The sequence below is a fragment of the Prionailurus bengalensis genome, chromosome C1, assembly GCF_016509475.1.
Source record: "Prionailurus bengalensis isolate Pbe53 chromosome C1, Fcat_Pben_1.1_paternal_pri, whole genome shotgun sequence".
NCBI classification, from domain to species: Eukaryota; Metazoa; Chordata; class Mammalia; order Carnivora; family Felidae; genus Prionailurus; species Prionailurus bengalensis.
In genome coordinates this window covers 78,174,543-78,193,031 of record NC_057345.1, presented here as the reverse complement: position 1 = coordinate 78,193,031, position 18,489 = coordinate 78,174,543, and the positions used below count along the sequence as shown (strand labels likewise).

The 18,489-nt window shown below is 39.3% G+C and overlaps 1 protein-coding gene and 1 long non-coding RNA gene across 5 annotated transcripts in view; one reads left to right on the top strand and one right to left on the bottom strand.

Annotated features, from left to right (window-relative positions):
- BRDT (bromodomain testis associated) overlaps positions 1–7,886 on the bottom strand; it is an 80,165-nt gene extending 72,279 nt beyond the window's left edge. For 2 of the 4 annotated variants that reach the window (XM_043575558.1, XM_043575560.1), the window contains exons 1-2: positions 6,137–6,224; positions 5,939–6,042 (exon numbers count right to left, since the gene is read on the bottom strand). The gene's annotated coding sequence lies outside the window, so the exon portion shown is untranslated. Of the gene's footprint in view, positions 1–5,938; positions 6,043–6,136; positions 6,225–7,567 lie in introns of those variants that run through there. The other 2 variants (XM_043575559.1, XM_043575561.1) reach the window with 2 other exon arrangements.
- A 16-nt stretch (positions 7,887–7,902) lies between these two features.
- The window catches only part of LOC122480768, a 35,306-nt gene continuing 24,719 nt past the window's right edge, over positions 7,903–18,489 (top strand). The window contains exon 1 of the long non-coding RNA XR_006296657.1: positions 7,903–8,047. This is a non-coding gene — a long non-coding RNA (uncharacterized LOC122480768). The remainder of the gene's footprint in view (positions 8,048–18,489) is intronic.

Sequence of the window (18,489 nt, the reverse complement as noted above, 5' to 3'; positions counted from 1 at the left end):
ACCTCAGGTCATGATCTCATGACTTGGGAATTCAGGCCCTGTGTAGGACTCTGTGGACAGCTCAGAGCCTGCTTCAGACTGTGTCTCCCTGTCTCTCTGTCCCTCCCCTGCCCATGCTCTGTCTCTCTCAAAATAAACATTAAATTAAAAAAAATTTTTTTAAAGAATGTTTTACTTTTAAGTCTCATTGCTCAGGAATCTGCCTTAAAAAAAAGATGAATGAATGACTTAATGAATGCTTATCAGTTAAAAAAATGCCTTTTCCAAACCTGTTCCCCTCATCAAAACCTCAACTCCACTATACCCTTTTGCAAAGGGTCTCAGTTTATAAGAGAAACCACTTAAAAAAATTTTTAACATTTATTTTTGAAAGACAAAGACAGACAGCACTAGTGGGGGAGGGGACGAGAGAGAGGGAGACAGACAGAATCAGAAGCAGGCTCCAGGCTCTGAGTTATCAGCAGAGCCCGATGTGGGGCTAGAACCCACAAACCGAACCGTTAGATCATGACCTGAGCCGAAGTTGGATGCTTAACCAACTGAACCACCCTGGTGTCCCAAAGAGACACCCTTTAAAAATTAATTTCCCTTGACTTCTTTTATTTCCTGTTCTATTTCCTCTTACTTCATAAGTGCCTCCCCTTTTCCATGAAGATCTTTCCCCTTTTCCAGAATCCTATTATTTCATTAATAATTCCTTTATTTCTGCTATTGTAGGTTCCTTTTTTAATTAGGTTTAAGAAAGTTTTCCTCTAAAGATTATACAATACATAATTATATTTCCTGCTCTTAAGACTATATTTTCTATAGTCTTATTTGTAATTAAGTCTTATTTGTAATTTGCCTTTACAAATTATTTATAATTAATTTCTGCTAGTATTTATGTCTGTAGGTATGCTCTAGTCAGCCTTAAATTTTTTCCTTAAAAACACCTTTCCACACAAAAACCTGCACACAGTTGTTTATAGCAGCTTTATTAAAACTTTGCCAAAACTTGGAAGCAACCAAGATGTCCTGCAGAAGGAGAATGGATAAACTGGGAAACATCCAGAAAACGGAAGGTTATTTAGCGCTAAAAATAAAAGAACTATCGAGCCATGAAAAGACATGGGGGAATATTAAATGCATATTAAGCAAAATAAGCCAATCTGAAAAGGCTACATACATACTGTATGATTCCAACTATGAGATTCTGTAAAAGGCAAACTATGGAGACAGCAAAAAGATCAATGGTTACCAGGAGTTGGGGAGAGGGAAGGAGAAAAAGATGGAGAGCACAGAGGATTTTTAGGGCAGTGAAAAGACTTCATATTAGATCATAATGATGGATACATGCCATTATACATTTGCCCAAACCCTAAGAATGTACAACATCAAGAGTGAACTCTAAAGCAAACAAAGGACTTTGGGTGATAATGAGCTATCATTGTAGGTTCATCTACATATTTTGCCAAAAATATCTAACAATCTTTTAGATTTAATTTTCATGTAACAAAATTAAAGGGCTAGGGCATCTGGGTAGCTTAGTGGGTTGACCATCTGACTCTGTTTCGGCTCTGGTCAGGATCTCACGGTTTGTGATGTGGAGTCCCATGTCAGGCTCTGCGCTGACAGTGCAGAGCCTGCTTGGGATTCTCTCTCTCCCCCTCAAAATGAAATAAATAAACTTAAAAAAAAAGTAAAGGGCTAGAGCTGCACTGTCCAATATAACAACCTCCAGCCACATGGAAGTATTTAAGTTCAAATTAACCAAAATTTCCTAAGTCAAAAACTCATCCACATTTCAAATGCTCAATAGCCATAAGTTATAAGTCTATTGGCTACTATATGGGACAATGCAGCTATAAAACATTGCTATCAGTGCAGGAAAGTTCTGTGGGACAGTGCTAGAAAAAAAATGAAACAAAACCATTAAGAAAACAGACAAATGTAAATATATAATATTCTATAAGACAAATGACCTAAAACAAATTAAAAAAAGACAAATGGTCTGTCTTTTATAAAAAGATTATAAAAGAAAATGTCTGAAGACATAACAGAACTCAATTTTATCATCCTAGATCAAATATTGGTTTGAGATCAACTATTAAATATATTTTGGGGACAACTAGGGAAAATTATGGAATTGTTCATTTTGACAGGTTTGAGAATACATTATGATAGATATGAGAATAGTATAGTGATTATATAAGAAAAGTGTTTAAATGTATGCTCAAAAAATTTGATGTGAATAACAACATTAAAATAGGTTCTAAATGATTTGGGAGAAAAACCTATATACACAAGCAAACAGGGCAAAATATTGACAATTGTTGGTAGATATACAGGTGTTCTTGGTCTATTTTTTCTATATATTAGAAATTTTAAGCAATAAACTTATGGTACACTGTGGCTGAAGGCTGCAGATGGACTGATCATGAACAAGAGCTCTGATTTATCATTGGGCAAAAGAATAGTTAATTATTTCCTTTATAAAATATTCTTTGTAATTACCCCAGTCTTTCTGTTAAATGTATTTTAATCTTCCATTTCTTATTAAAAAATTTTAATTTTTTAATGTTTATTTATTTTTGAAAGATAGGGAGGGAGGGAGAGAGAGGGAGAAAAAGGGAGAGAGAGAGACAGAAAGGGAGACAGAACCCAAAGCAGGCTTCAGGCTCTGAGCTGTCAGCACAGAGCCTGACATGGGGCTCAAACTCACAAACTGTGAGATCATGACCTGAGCCAAAGTCAGATGCTTGACTGAGCAACCCAGGCACCCCCTTATCTAAAAAAATTTTTAAAGGAGTTGTGGTGGGGGCACCTTGGTGGCTCAGTCGGTTAAGTGCCTGACTTCAGCTCAGGTCATGATCTCACAGTTTGTGAGTTCAAGCCCCGCGTCAGGCTCTATGCTGACAGCTTTGAGCCTAGAGCCTGCTTTGGATTCTGTGTCTCCCTCTCTCTCTCTGCCCCTCCCCTGCTCATGCTGTGTGTCTGTCTCAAAAATAAATAAAACATTAAAAAAAATTTTTTAAGGAGTTGTGGTATTTTATATTTGGCAAATTTCTGTTAGCTGACCCGATTCTACTTTCTCTAAAGCCTTTCTTTTATTATTAATCCTAATAATTTTATTATTAATTTTTATTAGAAAATGTTCTCAGTAATAGAAAACAAAATGCCAGCATAATAGTTCAGCAACACAAACCCCCAAAAGATTTTCACCTTATTTGATATAATGGTAGGTTCTAATCAGCTGAAAGGTGTCACTTACTTATACTCCAACATGATTAAACTATGGAGTTACAAGTATACTGCCAAATATACATAACCTGTAGCCTCTCTTATCTCTGTGAAAGTTCACTGTTGTTTCCAATGTTCATGGTGAGTTGTCATTTTATTATTGTTTCTGCTTTCAGACACTTTTTATCCATGGAAAGACAGCAAAGGCAGATGAAATCTTATCTCATCTCTTAAGAATTCATCTCTTAAGAATCTCTATCTCTTAAGAATTCAATGTTATATAACAACCACCACTGACAATTGCACAAAGACAATGTAACAAATTCTGAAAGGTTCTGGTTTACTTTGATGAAGATAATCACATAATTAGTATCACCTTGTCAGATCATTCTATGGTTCCATGAACAAATTGGCTGAAAATCAGATGTTTATTTTATTTTATGTTCTATTTTAGAGAAAGAGCACATGCAAGCAGGGGAGAGGGACAGAGAAAGAGAATCCCAATCAGGCCCCACACTCAGCACAGAGCCCAATGCAAGGCTTCATCCTATGATCCTGGGACCGTGACCTGAGCTGAAATCAAGAGACACTCAATTGAGCCACCCAGCTGCCCTGAAAATCAGACCTGTTTTGTTCACTTAATAGCTCATTATAAAATAATCTTTTGAGTTTTGGAAAAATTCTTAAGGATATACTATTTATAGACTTCATTAAAAAATGAGTTTATTTGAATTTTAACATCCACGTGGCATACAAAGTTTCCTTTCCCATTCTTGTTCCTTAGCCAACTAGGACCCCTCCTTACTGTTAGCAGTTTCTTGTGCATCCTTTTAGAAACTTTTTTACACTTAATTCATATTAGAAATGGTCCCAGAGCAGCTCCATTTTTAAATTTATTTATTTTGAGAAAGAGAGAGAGGAAGAGGCAGAAAGAGAGGGAGAGAGAGAATCCCAAGCAGGTTCCGCACTCTCAGTGCAGAGCTTGATGTAGGGCTTCACTTCACAAACCATGAGATCGTGACCTGAACAGATATCGAGTCACTTGCTTAACCAAATGAGTCTCCAAGTACCCCCAGCCCCTCTATTTTTAATGGCTTCCCATTAAATATATATAATGTTGCAATCAATGTCCTCACAAATACATCATTGCTTAGATCTGCCAACACCTATTAGATATATATATATTTTTTTGGCCTGGCATTTGGATATATTTCTATTAATGATTTTTAGGACAACACTTTTACATATTGCTAGATGTTTAATTGCCATTGAGAGATTTAATTTATATCTCTACCAACAACATACAAGAATAAAAATTTAAACTTCTAAGAAACAAAAGTCTTTGAAATGGTTGTGAATATTCCAGTCATTCCTGACAAAAGTTATAAACGAAGCCAAAGGTTTCCTGAAATGCACACATAAGCTAAAATATGTTTCCAGGGGCGCCTGGGTGGCGCAGTCGGTTGAGCGTCCGACTTCAGCCAGGTCACGATCTCGCGGTCAGGGAGTTCGAGCCCCGCGTCAGGCTCTGGGCTGATGGCTCAGAGCCTGGAGCCTGCTTCCGATTCTGTGTCTCCCTCTCTCTCTGCCCCTCCCCCGTTCATGCTCTGTCTCTCTCTGTCCCAAAAATAAATAAAAGTTGAAAAAAAAAAATTTTTAAATATGTTTCCAAAATGTTACAAGAAACATACAAGTTCATCTCAAATTCAATGTAGGCACAGACATATCAGGAAGAGTCTGATCTCTTTGGCAAAAACCAACTTCTTGAGTTTGCCAAGAAAAAAATGTTTACAAAATTCTTCAATTATTACCACCTCAATGGTGCAAGTATTAAATTGTATTGTGCTATATGCTTACTGAAGTCTCAAGGAATTGAGCTGATTGTAAAACAAAATAATTGGGCACCTGGGTGGCTCGGTTGGTTAAGCATCTGACTTCAGCTCAGGTCATGATCTCACGGTCTGTGAGTTCGAGCCCCGCGTCGGGCTCTGTGCTGACCGCTCAGAGCCTGGAGCCTGTTTCAGATTTTGTGTCTCCCTCTCTCTCTGCCCCTCCCCTGTTCATTCTCTGTCTCTCTCTGTCTCAAAAATAAATAAACGTTAAAAAAATTTTTTTAAAAAGCAGCCAAACGGTTTAAAAAAAAAAGAAAAGAAAAACAAAATAATGTAAATTAATATATTTTGAGCCTAAGACTCAATTTTGGATGGAACTGAACTTTAAGGTTTTGAATAAAGATTGTTCAAAACCATCTTCCATCATTTCAATAAATAGCACAGAATAAGTTATTCTGCTGTGTGGTGGTACTTCTGGTTGAACTTCATGGTAGATTTTATACATGCAGGGAAGCAGTACAGCAAGGAACTCAAGAGTTTGATTCTGAATACCATGTGGTTCCAGGGCTCAGAAAGGTCAAAGACAATCCACCCAGTGTGAGCTCAAATAGGGACTCCAAATCCTGCCTCATCAAATGAGCAGTCTCCAATTCAAGGGAGAAAATGGTTTCTTCAAATTAAAATCAGGCTTCACTTAAAGTCAAACAGATAATTTCTAGAAAATGTATACTCTTCACAATGATTCAATCTTCTCGTCTACTCCTTTCATTCTAGAAATGGGACACCTTCCCTGCCTAGAACTTGGTTCTCAGGTACTCTACATAAGGAGATAACAATGGTCCTTGATCTCTCTTGCTTGTATCATCAACATTTCTATACTAGCTTACCCTCCATATACACTTTCTCAAGTCTCCTTAAAAATTCTTCTCTTGATCTTATTGTCTCCTTGAAGCCTCAATCTTCTCTCTTCTGTACCTCACACCGGAGCATCCTAAAAAACGACACTGTTTTTACTCCCCACCTCACACTCAATTCTGTCCCAGCCATGCCTCTAAAATTCCCCCTACACTAAGGCTAATACTTACCATACTTAGTTGTTAAATGGATTCTTTTTGAGTTACATCTTACTTGACCTCTCAGCAATATCTGTCACTAGACTATCTTGACTCTCTTGAAATTCTTATCTGGTTTCCAGGATACCACTATTTTTTCCCCCCAGATTCTATTTGTTCTTTTATTACATACTTATAAAGCACCTACAATGGTGCCAAGCACTGAACTAGGAATTGAGGATACAGTCTCTTTATAGAGACTTACAAATAGGTAATTACAACAGGATACCGATAATTACTGCTTTGACAGAGATAGGAACTGGGTGATATGGGAACAAATGGAGTCAGGCTGGAAATCCAGAGGATGTTATCTCCTTCATCATCTCATTTTCTGCTAACCTATTAGTATCCTCCAGAGTTCTTCCCTTGCTCTTTGGGTTGTTTTTTTTTTTTTTTTTTAACTCCATCTACACACTCCCTGACTCTGGGATATAAATTTACATATTCTGAGTACATAGGGTATTTCTATTTTCGATCCCCCAAACCACTTTTTTTTGTTCAGTCACTTGTTACTCCCACCTGAATTGATACAAAAGTGAGGTTTTGATTTTTGTTCAGTAATTTACAACCACACTGTTCAACCCACTGCTGTTCGTGATATACACATATATAAACCCCCTTGCCTATCTCCTTAGACTCATATTGCTACTATCCCAATCCCCAACCTGCATAAGCCACACCCAAAAATTTACACTTCTTCACTGACCCCCCCCCCCCGCCCCCACTTTGTGCTCACACCTGTCCATGGTTTTGAAATTTTTCTCCTGCTTACCAGAGCTCCTCCCATCACTCTTTAGGCTAATTTCTATCTGTCTTTCAAGACCCAGCTCATTTATCACTTCTACCCAGATACCTCCCCCATCCCCTTCTACCCACTCGGGTCCTTCCCAAGGGTCCCAAAGCACCACGTAGATACTTGTAGATACTTCATCTGAATTCTTAACGTAAGCCAGTGCCTTGAGGTTAGGTGAGCCTGACCTGCCGCACTCAACAGAGGATTAATTAGGCATGTTAAGAGCTTAATAATGTTAAACGAATAAATAAAGGAATAAATCAAGGCTGGGGATCTTCCTGTCCCAAACGATGATACCCAGGATGAACAATAAAATGCCAGCAACAGCTAAAGCTCCGTACTTTATTCTGCACACCCAAAACTACAGTACATCCAGAGACCCACCAATCCTAGGCCTAAGAGCTGCACAAAGACCAGGAATGTTTTTCAAGAGTTGGGAGTAGGCGGTTGCGTAACCGGAACGTCACCCCCTCGCCCTAACCTCCTTCTTCCCACCCCTTCCTTGCAAAAAATGCCAAAGCGTTTAAGAGGAAGGTCCCAGTTTTTAAAATGGTCCACTGGGGCAACAAGCTTGCAGTTGGTAAGCCAAAGAAAAGCAACTGGCAGCTCACCTGGGCAGCAACGCACGCACCGGTATGGCCTCCCAACTGCCTCGCCAGTCGCAGTGTTGATGGGGGAGGGGAGAAGAGAAAAAAAACGGCTGTTTCCTACTCAGGGTCCCGCCGAGGGCCCGGATCCCAAAGCAATGCTCCAGGTAGAGGCTCTGTCACCTTTGGTAAAAAAAAAACCTTATCTGATCGTCCCCTCCAGCTTGCACAAGATGAAGCGGTGCGAGGTAGCAGTCCTTCACCGACCGTCGCCGCCAGCTCTCGCCCTAATGGCGGCGGCCACTAGCCGGCAGCGACAGGCGCCTTTATGGGAGACTTGCTGCAGGCGGCCCGCCCATTGGCCTGAGCGTGTCACGTGGCCACGCCTGGAGCCCGGCGGCGGGTAAAGTGCGCGAGGTATCAGCTCCGCAGTCCGGCTTTCGCCGAGGTTCAAGGTCTTTCACCCTGGGAGTGCACGTTTGTTGAGCCTTTACTGAATGCCAGGTATGGTGCAAAGAGCTGGGGGTTTAGGAGAAGGAGTGCCACCCAAGAGTTTATCGTTAAAACAGTTCAATGCATTAGACCTGTGTTGTTTTTCGGGGGAGGGGGTCCTGAGTTTTGGCTTGCATTGTTTCCGTCGTTTTCGTACTTTTCTCCAGTTCCCCCCAAAGTTCCCATATCTTGCACGTAGTGAATGCTCAGTATTAGATAGCAGGTGAGGTGGGAGCCCACATGAGCTCATTGGTTTTAAAATGGCACTTAAGAGCAGCTTAAAGACAGCTGCGTGAAGAGAGTGATTTAAGATTTTGAGAGTCTTGGCGACTACCTCCTTTTTATTTGTGGACGTGTATTAGAAGAGTGTATTTAACACCGAAGAGTCAATACAGTAGCGTATACTTGGTTTAGATTTGATGTTTGTGTTCTTGTTTTTGTTTTTTAAACCCTTATTAGGTAGGAAAAAGATTGGAACTAGGGTGTGATCTAGGTATAGACCTAGGGTGTGACCTTTACGCTGGGAAAGGCCTAAGGGAGGTCAAAGGAAGTAAAAGCCAGGAATGACTCTGTGCAAATCTTGTTCAGCTGTCAACTTTTTGGCTCTCCTCCTGAGAACCAATATAAGGGAGAAGCGCATAGTCCACGCTCCAGTGATCTTTTAAAAAGCTAAATCTCATCTTGTTAACACCCTTAAAACCTTTCAATTACTTTCCATTACTTTTAAGATAAATATCAAAACCTTTTAGATGTACTACAAGAGGGGGCACCTGGGTGGCTCAGTGGGTTAAGCATGCGACTCTTGATTTTGCTGCAGGTCATGATCTCACAGGCTCAGGTCCTAGATCTCACATCAGAGCCCAGGCATTGGGCTGTGTGCTGATGGCCTCAGGGCCTGCTTGGGATTCTGTCTTTCCTTCTTTCTCTGTCCCCCTCCCCCACCCCATGCACACACGGGCTCTCTTTCAAAATAAATAAACTTAAAAAAAAAATGCTACAAGGCCTACATGAATTCTCTATCTCCAGCTCCAACCACCCCACCAACAGTTCCCGTATTTCCAGCCACACTGACCTTTTAGTTCTTCCCAGTACCCTATTACTCTCTCCTACCTTCCTTCCCCCTCTCCCCCCAGGGTTTCTACGATGGTTTCTTCTCTCTACTCCCATCCTACCCTCAGGTCTCAGCTCAGTCATTTCCTCAAGGAGGCCTCCACTAGATTGGTCTTCCTATTATACACTCTCATTACAACCATATTACATAGCACCCATTACAATTGTAATTTTACAGCCAGGCAAATAGTTAATGTCTATTTTCCCCACTACACAGTAAGCACCATGAATGCAAAGTATCAAAAGTCAGAGTGTATTATCATTAAGTACATTATCCTTTGATCCTGCCAAGTTTTAAGGACTGTGACAAATCAGATTTGAATTAAAGGTGGGGGAGGTAGAGAGGGGGAGAGTGACAAAAACAGATTTGAGTTTTTTAAAGAAACTTAAAATGGTTGTAAAATGGAGAATCTGGAGAATGGGTTTATTTGGGAGGTAGACCCCCAAAGATTTGCTGTTAGAGTGGATGTAAAGATGATATGGTGTTTCTGGCTTGAGCGTTTGGAGGAAGGCACCATTTACTGGAAAGGGAATTGTAGGAGGGGAGCAAGTTTGGGGGAGGAGGAAGATAATGAGTGCAGTTTTGAACATGAATTTAGGGTGCCCATAAAATATCTGGATAGAGGTTTTAAATGGTGAGTTTATTATACAGCTCAAAATTCAGTCTAAGTTAAAGATGGGAGAGGAAGGCAGGAAAGAAGTTACAAGAGTAAAATAGTTTTGAATATTTTTGAATAGTTTTGAAATAATGTTTATGGAGAACAGGAGAAAAAATTGACTGGGAAAATATTTTGAATATTTTTGAATAGTTTTGAAATAATGTTTATGGAGAACAGGAGAAAAAATTGGGAAAATGTCTTAGTAAGACATATCTGAGACAGTTAAGATGGGGAAATTTGTAATTGTTCATGGAGAAGATAATTGCTTTTCCCCAGTATTGAGATTTTCCAGGGAATGTGTGACAGGTAATACAGAAAAGTTGCTTCTAAATTATTGGTAAAAAAGTGGCTGAAGACCAGTAACAGTATAATACAGTAAGACTAGGATATCACAAGGCTATTCTGTGACATAAAATAGTTGTAATTATGGGTTTTTTTTAGAAAAACATAAAAAAGTTCCATTTTAGTTTAAATCAATATATCACATGAATATAGATGAGAGACATTTTCAACTTTCCATCTTACATTCTAGCATCACATTCAACAAGAGGAAGCCCATCTTTCTGGTCTCCTATGGATTTACAAGGATCCCCAGATAACTGAGAGAATTTAACTTTACAGGGTGTCTAGGTGGCTCAGTTGGTTAAGTGTCTGACTCTTGATTATCTGGCTCAGGTCTGAAGTGGGTTGTGTGCTGAGTGTGGAGCCTTGTTGGGATTCTTTCTCCCTCTCTCTCTACCCCTCCCCCACTCTGTCTCTTTCTCTCAAAATAAATAAACATAAAAAAAGAATTTAAATTTATAAATGGTTTTGTATAGGAATTTGGAAGCAATTTAATACATACAGCTATAGAGGATAATTTGTTACTAAAAATAAAAATATGTTAACTCTGTGTTGCTAAATCTGAAAGTCAGCTCTTGCTAGTTCTTTCTTCTCAATGTTGGAATTATCCAATGCTCACTCCTTGGACCTTCTCCCTACTGAAACACCCTTAGGAACAGCACATCCAGTCTCAAGGCTTATCTGTCCTTGACTCCCAAATTTACATGTCTATCTTGAACCCTTTTCCTGAACTCCAGACTCATACTTCCAACTGCCTACTGCATATCTCCATGTGGAAAGTCTAATGAACATCTTAAACTTGGTATTTATGTCCAGACCTGAGTTCCTGATAATCCCCCTTCAAACTGCTCAGCCCACAGTCTTCCACATCTCACTGTATGGCAGCTCCAGTCTTATAATAGTTACTTAGGCTAAACATTTCGGGACTCCTGGGTGGCTCAGTTGGTTGAGCGTACCACTTCAGCTCAGGTCATGATCTCGCGGTTTGTGAGTTCGAGCCCTGCATCGGGCTTTGTGCTGACAGCTCAGAGCCTGGAGCCTGCTTTGGATGCTTTGGATTCTATGTCTCCTTCTCTCTCTGCCCCTCCCCCACTTGTGCTCTGTCTCCCTCTGTCTATCAACAATAAATAAACATAATAAAAATTAAAAATTAAAAAAATTCAGTCATCCCCTGTCTCACATCTTATAGCCAATCAAGTTTAAAAGGATTTGGTTCATCAGCAAATCTTTGTGGCTACATTTTCACAACCTATCCAGAATCCAAACTAGTCCAAGTCCATATAATGTTTCATCTAGTTTATTGCAGCAGGCAGATCGCCAATGCTTCTGCTTCTCCCTTTGGTCTTCTTCAGTCTAGCCTCAATACAGCAATAGAATGATCTTGGTAATCATCTCACGTCACTCCACTCCTCAGAACTTTTCAGTGGCTACCCATGTCCCTCACAGTGAAAAAGTCTTGCAGTGATCTCCAAGGCTCTACACCATCTGCCTATTAGTTGACAAAGCATGAAAAAATGTTTTGAGTCAAATAACACATACACTTAACTCAAGGGGAGGTATGGCTTGTAGTCCCAGTGTTGCTTCCTCCCTATTCAATTTCATAGTTGAAAACTTTGACCTTTGGGCGCTGGGTGGCGCAGTCGGTTAAGCGTCCGACTTCAGCCAGGTCACGATCTCGTGGTCCGTGAGTTCGAGCCCCGCGTCGGGCTCTGGGCTGATGGCTCGGAGCCTGGAGCCTGTTTCCGATTCTGTGTCTCCCTCTCTCTCTGCCCCTCCCCCGTTCATGCTCTGTCTCTCTCTGTCCCAAAAAATTAATAAACGTTGAAAAAAAAAAAAGAAAAGAAAACTTTGACCTTTTACTTACTTGCCTTAGATATCAATATTTTTACCAGCAGACTTTCCATTCTATTTTAAAAGTAAAATTAAACGAGGGGCACCTGAGTGGCTCAGTCAGTTAAGCGGCCAACTTCAGGTCAGGTCATGATCTCAAGTTCAGGCCCCTCATCGGGTTGTGTGCTGACAGCTGGGATCCTAGAGCCTACTTCAGATTCTGTGTCTCCCTCTCTCTCCGCCCCTCCCCTACTTGTACTCTGTCTCTCAAAAATGAATAAACGTTAAAAAAAATTTTTTAAAAGCAAAATTAAACGAGTTTTTAAATGTTAAACATTTTAACAAAATGTGTAATGTTTTTCCATAGGTATAAGCTTGTAATTTCCTTTATCAAATTTATTTTGGAAATAGCATTAAATATAATTGAATATATATGTCTCAAATGTAACTTAAATGTGTAGAAGATTCAAATTTGGATGTGAATGTACATGTGTAACAAACAATGAGTTATCTTAATATAATCATTTCAAATAAAGATTACAAATAATTTTGGGGAGGTGGGCAGTAATCATGAGCCCCATCTGTGAGAAAAGAGCCACAAATTTTATATAGTAGTATCACAAAGCTTGAGTTTAGTTAATCAGCTTAAGATTTATTTGTAAGATTTGGTCCCATTAACCCTGTCAATCAAGATTTTGTAAATAATAAAATCACAATGGAAAATACTAAAAGTTAATTTTGCATCTACAATGCTGAAACTATATGATATAAAGAATTTCTATCAGCATAAAAAATATAAATCAGGTCCAGTAGGAAGTTACAGAGAATCTGTGAAAAGGCTATAACCTAATCTGGAAGTCCTCAGAAATTCCCAGCCCTCTAGAGTAACAAGGATGCTTGTCTGTTTGGCCTTGATTGCACTTTCAGGCTCTTTATGAGAAGACCCATTATGAAGTGTCCATTTGTCCAAGTCTAGATTCCTAAAGGGCTGAAGAGGGGTGTTGATGAGCCACATACTCCAAAATAAAAATGGAGGATCAAATTTCAGTGGGGCTTCTGATTTCCGTCCCAGGACAGTATTAGGAACTTAAGGACTCTGACAATCCTGCACCTCCTCACTTACACAGGAGTCAGTCAGTAACCCATTAATTCTATCACCTTTTTGCTATCCTTCCACCTACTTACTGTCCCCTATTCCCTTCTTATCCAGCTTTCATATTACAGCCAATCATGATAATCCCTTCTTGCAATCACTCCTAACTCCTCTACCTCCTCTTCCTTATTTCATGCTTGGGAAGATTACAACGTTCATTAAACCCTTATTAAGCCTTAAATTTAATCCTTTTTAGGTCTACATCTACTCTTTGCCTTACAGTTTAGTGTGACTGAAGGAAAGGTCACAACAATGCTTGTCAAGCTGCCTTTTAAATTTTTTTTTTTTTTCAACGTTTATTTATTTTTGGGACAGAGAGAGACAGAGCATGAACGGGGGAGGGGCAGAGAGAGAGGGAGACACAGAATCGGAAACAGGCTCCAGGCTCTGAGCCATCAGCCCAGAGCCCGACGCGGGGCTCCAACTCACGGACCGCGAGATCGTGACCTGGCTGAAGTCGGACGCTTAACCGACTGCGCCACCCAGGCGCCCCCAAGCTGCCTTTTAAAGAAAAGAACAGCTACCACTGCCATCCCGCACTCCGGAATCATTTTGTGTGCTATAGTTTTCTCCATAGCACATATAACCATCTGATACATTATAGAATCGTTTACTTAATATATCTCTCTCTCCATAGAATGGAAGCTCGGAAAAGAAATTTTTGTCTTTTGGGGTGCGTGCCTGGGTAGCTCAGTTGATTAAGTGTCCCTTCGGCTCAGTCATGATCTCACGGTTGCTGAGTTAGAGCCCCGCATCCAGCTCTCTGCTGTCAGCACAGAGCCAGCTTCAGATCCTCTGTCCTTGTCTCTCTCTGCCCCACCCCCGCTCCTGCTCATATGTTTTTTTTCTCTTTCAAAAGTAGGTGATGGGCATTGAGGAGGGCACCTGTTGTGATGAGCACTGGATGTTGTATGGAAACCAATTTGACAATAAATTTCATATTAAAATAAATAAATAAAATAAAAAAATAAACATTAGAAGAAATTTTTTGTCTGTTTTGTTCACTGCCTTATCCTCAGTACCTATTAGAGTATCTGGCACATAGCAGGTATTCAATTAATAGTGGTCTAATAATGAATAAATGATTTATGCCTAAAGACCTACTCTTCACCAAAAGGGACAAATATGTAAAGTGATATATATTTCTCAGTTGAGAAATCCACTGTCCAAAGTGAAAAGTAAGAGATGGTGCCCTGACTTATGCTTGAGAAGAGGCCTGAAGTTCCCTGGCATGGCCTGTATTAAGTACAGGAGACTATCTTGTATTGGAGTGGATTAGGGAGTTCCTAAATATTTGCTGGTGTTGCCCAGCAATTTAAACAGGCTACCAGCTTTCAAATGTCGTTGAAATTATGAAAACTCTATGGATCTAAACCCCTACCAATTGGCTGGAAATTGGCACATATATTTTCTATTGTACTGAAAAAGCAAAGAGACCACAGGAAAAATTTACGTGTGTAATAATGACCGGTCTTTTGGCTCCTTTCAACAATTATAATCCATATTAGGAGACTGAAGAAGATCCCTTCAGTGATCCAGTGGGTCTTTCCCATATCTGAACTCTTATCAGAACTAAAATAAGTTATTCAAAAGGGCGAAAAACCCCTCTGACAGAATCAGAGAAAGAGCCATTAGTAAAATGAGAACACTTAAATTCAAAGGAAACCAGACCTTTTTGTCAAGATTCTTTTGTTGTCTACTCATTGCTTATTCTTTGTTTCTTAGGAGCCTTTTATGTTAACTTTAGTGAATTCTGACCCCTTGTCCTGACCTAATACATTCTAGGGATTCGTTTCTATTGGAGAATTGCACATTGTTACTCAACCACTTCCTAAATTGTTATTGGCACATAGGTGATTTTTACAGTGTACACAAAGGCTCCTCAGAGAAAAATAAGCAACAGAAGGATTTTATTTTGACAAAGTGGAGTACAGATCATGAAAGGGGAGGAAATTCTTATTCACTCATTTTGGTTAGTTTTCCTTTGAATTTGTTTTACTTTACTTTGAGAGCTAATTATTGACATGTAGATAAATTTTACATGTTATGTACATGTAAAAATGTACATGTTATGTACATGTACATGTGGTTAAAAAAAGGATTTTTGACTATGTTTAAAATGGTAAAATTTTTTATTAAAAAATTTTTTATATAGCTGAATCTATAACTTCTATGTATTCACCTAGAAATGCTGAGGTTTGAAGTCAGAATTAATAATGCCTATCTTTCTTTCTTTCTTTTTTTTTTTTTTAAAGATTTTTGTTTGTAAGTAATCTCTATACTCAGTGTTGGGCTTGAACTCACAACTCTGAGATTGAGAGTCACATGCTCCACTGACTGAGCCAGCCAGGCACCCCATTAATGCTTGTATTTAAGAAATTTTTTTGAGTGTAGTTGACACACAATGTTACACACATTAGTTTCAGCTGTACAATGTAATGATGCATCTCATCTCTATAGCTTATGCTGGGCTGGCCACAAGTGTAGCTACCAACACTGTTACAGTATCAATGCTTATACTTCTTTATCCTAAGTTCTACCAGAAGATGAAGCAATTCAAATTATAAGTAATGCGATAATGTGTTATAACCTATGATCCCTCAGGCTAATAGAATAAGCAAATTGTCTCTCGAAAGTACAATAAGGTAATATAATTTCAGAGAGATAATGCTACTTATTTAAAACCCGTATATGCCTTTCATTCTATTTTAATCAATGTTGTTACTGTCTCTTTTATAAGCGAAAGTCTCCAATGCGATAATTGTTGAAAATGAACAGTTTTGTTGTTTTTTTTTCACTATCATCTATTTAACAAATACTTGAGTATAGAAATCTAATAGGTGTATGCTTTTTATACTTTTGAATGGCATTCAAAGAACTTATTAAGTTCAATTTTTAAGAAGTCTTAGAATCCCAGATGATAAGTTTCAGCTGTTGGGCTTTGGATTGTGTCTATGGGCTATGCTCACGCCAGCATGTATCTCACGCTTTATGCTCACGCCTAAGTATGTAGGGAACCTCTAACCAGGCCCTGCGGGGCACTCTGCACAAAAAAAATGAGGTCAGTAGCATGAAGGACTCTGGGCTCTGAAGCATTTGGAACAGGGTTTTACAACCCTTTCCCAATATTAGATCCTTTTTAGGCAAAGGATCAGGGAAAGAGAAACCGGAAATGAGGTCATCCAGCTGGTTTGATAAAAAAGAGAAGGGCAAAGGGACCAGAGTTACAACAGGGAAAAGCAGGTCAACAAACTCAGGCGAAGGGGAAGGAAGAGGGATGTGATCAGAGAAAGGAAACTCCCTTTGAAGCCCTGGAGGTCATGCAGTTCTGAGTGAGGGCTGGGTCCAAGGTGGATGGGTGAAAAACGGTAGAAATGAAGGTCTCTGGAGTTGAGGAGATTGAGAAACAGGGAGGCAAGCGTGTCCTGGAAGGAAAAGCCATCTCTGCTCTTCTCTTTCTAGCTGTATTCACTCATTTCCTTGTATTTGTGTCTTCTCTATCTCTGGTGCCTTCCTTTAGTTCACTAAGTGACAAAGACACGTAAAAACAGCTGATGGCATAAAGTCTAGGTTTTTCATTAATGCTGATTTTACTTAACATGGAATCTGTGTTGAAATGCTGCAAATCAATGGATTAAAGTGTGGGAAGAACTCACTGGTGAGTGATTTGAGATGCTTCACAGACAATAGCAATAAAAAACAGGGAGTCACAGCATCATGAAATTATTACATGTTTAATTCTCTTTCACCCCTTGTTAAACCCAAGAGAATAGGTCAGTTTGTTGCTGCTTTGTCTTGAATACAAGGCTCAAGAAATAGCATATAAGGGGTACCCTGGAGATTCTGATTTACACATCCATAAATAACATTTAGAAAACACTGGCATAGACCAATCCAGTTTGTGTGTGTGTGTGACCAGGTATCCCATGAGTAAAAATTTTAGCATACACCCGTAATATTTAATGTAATAAGTGATATAGTCAGAGTAATGCATTTGTACATATTTGTTGCTTTTTAAATTAATGTTTTAGATAATTTTTTGCTTTTTGCTTTTTCCTTTTTTTATTGAAGTCTATTTTACATACAAATTACATTAGTTTCAGGTGTACAACATCGTGATTTGACACCTCTATGTGTCATGTGGTGCTTACCACAAGTTTAGCTACCATCTGTCACTATACAATATTATCATAATAGCATTGACTGTAATCCCTATGCTGTCTCTTTCACCCCTATGACTTATTCATCCCATAACTGGAAGCCTGTACCTCCCACTCTCCTTCACCCCTTTTTACTCATCCCCCCACCTCCCTGCCCTCTGGCCATCCTGAGTTCTCTATATTTATGGATCTGTTGCTCCTTTATTTGTTTGATTTGTTATTCAGATTCCACATGTAAGTGAAATGATGTGGTATTTGTCTTTCTCAGGCTGACTTATTCCACTTAGCATAATACCCTCTAGGCCATCTGTGTTGTTGCAAATGGCTAGCTCTCATTCTTTTTTGTCGGAGTAATATTTCAGTGTGTGTGCGTGTGTGTGTGTGTGACATCTTCCTGATCCATTCATTTATCAGTGGGCACTTGGGCTGCTTCCATATCTTGGCTATTGTAAACAATGCTGCAGTAAACAGAGGGATGCATATATCTTTTTAAATTAGTGTTTTCATTTTCTTTGGGTGAAATACCTAGTAGTGGAAGGGCGCCTGGATGGCTCAGCATCTGACTCTTGATTCCAGTTAAGTTCATGATCCCAGGGTCATGGGATCGAGCCCTGCATTGGGCTCCACACTGAGCATGGAGCCTGTTTAAGATTCTTTCTCTCTCCCTCTGCTCCTCTCCCACTTGTGCTCTCTCTCTCTTTAAATTAAGAATAAAAATTAAAAAAAAAAAACAACCCAGCAGTGGAATTACTGTGTCATATGATATTTCTATTTTTAATGTTTTTAGGAACCCCCATACTGTTTTCCACACTGGCTGCACCAACGTACATTCCCACTGACAGTGCACATAGTTACTTTTTTCTCAACATCCTTGTTTTAACTTGTTATTTCTTGTTTTTTTTTTGACACTAGCAATTCTGACAGGTGTGAGGTGAAATCTCATTGTGGTTTTGATTTGCATTTCCCTGATGATTAGTGATGTTGAGCATCTTTTCATGTGTCTGTTGGCCATCTGGATGTCTTCTTTGGAAAAATGTCTATTTGGATCCTCCACACATTTTTAATGGGATTATTTGGGGTTTTTTTGTTGAATTGCATAGAGGTCTATATTCCTATATTTTGAGTATTAATCCCTCACCACATATATCATTTGCAAATATTGTCTTCCATTTAGTAGGTTGCCTTTTTGTTTTGTTGATT